Source organism: Penaeus monodon, chromosome 5 (assembly GCF_015228065.2).
Source record: "Penaeus monodon isolate SGIC_2016 chromosome 5, NSTDA_Pmon_1, whole genome shotgun sequence".
Lineage (NCBI taxonomy): Eukaryota > Metazoa > Arthropoda > Malacostraca > Decapoda > Penaeidae > Penaeus > Penaeus monodon.
Genome location: NC_051390.1, coordinates 17,357,775 through 17,360,274, shown reverse-complemented (window position 1 = coordinate 17,360,274; position 2,500 = coordinate 17,357,775).

The window sequence follows — 2,500 nt, the reverse complement described above, 5'->3', positions numbered from 1 at the left end:
GTGTGTGTATGTGTGTGTGTGTGTGTGTGTGTGTTGTATTTTTGATATTGTATATATTTATTATATATATATATATATATTATATATATATATATATATATATATATATATATTTATGTATATATATATATATTTTATATATATATATATATATATATTATATATATATATATATATATAGTTGCCACTTTGCCTAAAGTCATCATTCTCAAATCTTCCCATGGTGGTCCTTTCAATATGAGGCAAAACACTATGAATATTTTTTACTAGAATAAAAGGGATCGCTGAGGAAGGCGAAGTCGGGGCTAACACAGTATTTCATCAAGTGCTTGAAACTTATCCACTTCCTTTGGTGGCACCATCCAAATAGCGGCCAGAAATTTGGAGCCGTGTTGTGTAACGAAAATTCCTGCATTTTAATCACAGTGCTCTACGGTGCAGCTTTCACGCTTTTTTAGGGGGCCTATGGAGTAATATTCATATTATAACTGGAAGCAGTGAACAAGGAATACTATAATCTTGTGGCTGCAAATTGCCCTTTGCGTAATACCCTTGCCATGCGATTGAGTTTATGTTTTCTGATATGCGAATATAATGATTCATTTCAAGTTGGACCGAATATGATTTACAACACCATTTACTTTTCTGTTGATATAAGTTTAAACTTACTGCACCGATAAAATGTCTAAGCATGGACAAACATTGATACAGTTACATGTGTTGTAAGTTAAATATGGGTTTTCCCCTCCGTAGAGTCAAGTCCTCCCTTCCTTTACCAACAATGGAAAAGCTTGAATACGTGCTGATAGGAAGCAAAGAATTATGCTGGAACCAATATTAATTATGATAATGATAACGATATCATTATCACTGTACTTATTACTGTCCCACCATTGCTACATGAAACCCTATTGTTAGTTGTAGTAGTGTTGATAACGATAGACAATGATAAAAATAATGAAAATAATGATTGTCATTTTGATAATACTACTAATAATAATTAAAATAATAATAATAATGACAATAATGATGATGATAGTATATATTATAATAATAATATAATAATATAAATAATAATAATAATAATAATATAGATATAGTAATAATAATAATGATAATAATATTTACTATTATTATCATTATTATCATTATTATTATAATTATCATCATTATTATTATTATTATTATTATTATTATCATTATTGTTGTTATTATTGTTGTTGTTGTTATTATTATCATTATTATTATTATTTTATTATTATTATTTTATTTTATTTTGTTTATTATTATTATTATTACTATTATTATTATTATTATTATTATCATTATTATTATTATTAGTAGTAGTAGTAGTACAACTATTATTATCTTTTTTATAACAATAATCAGAATTTCAATCCTTCTTTATATTGCCTCCTTCACACATCTCACTGAACCCCTACGACATGAGGGGACGCACTATATCTATTCGCTTTCCTTATTATCATTATTATTATTATTATTATTATTATTATTATTATTATTATTATTATTATTATTATTATTATTATTATCATTATTATTTATTATTATTGTCATCATCATTATTAATATTATTCCATTTTCTTCTTCTTCTTCTTCTTCTTCTTCTTCTTCTTCTTCTTCTTCTTCTTCTTCTCCTCCTCCTCCTCCTCCTCCTTCTTCCTTTGCCTTACATGCGCCTACAGCTGTACCGCTCGCTCCTGCACAACCCACCCTACAGATTCCAGTCCAGCTCCGATACAGGCGTCTGCACTTCACGAAGCTTTTAACTCCCTCAAGTCTCAAATGCCTCCCTTGCATCACACCTCAACGCCATCGAGGCTCGTGTTGACACCAATGAGTCTGGGTTTCATACTCCGGAAGCCTTACTCGCCGACCTCTACTCCAAAACGGCTAAACGACACAACACTCTAGTCTCTCACTGAAGATAACAGGTTAACGTCATTTCTGTCACATCACTTGCCGTTACATACATTAGATCCCTTTGAAACAATCACCACTTCCACAGTGGGCCCTGTCTCTCGTGGCTTGCTTCGAAGCAATACTTTGCCAACGCCCTCCACCTCATCCGGTTTCCGCAAGCATAAGAGTAAAGTTCAACAGTAGCATAAATCTTCATGTCCTTTATTGGAATACTTATGACATAACGCCTCCAGCTGAAATTTATTATCCGAATGTTATCTTTATACAAGAGGCTCTTGTTGGACATGCTTTAGGGACTATAGCACCCTCCCTCAGTGGTTATGCATTTTACGTTCATGATATTTGGAATGGGCTCATAACTTACATCCACTCCTCTGTTCAGCACCGACTACTTTGTACATCTGATGAAGACAGTACTACCTTTCAACTTGAGGGTATGCTGTGAGAAGGAACGATTCGTCTCTGCAGTGTCTATTATACACAAGATCTCGTTGATATCTGGTCATAGCAATTCGGTGTTCATAACCTTCCTTCTCATGCACAGGAGGCGCTCTCT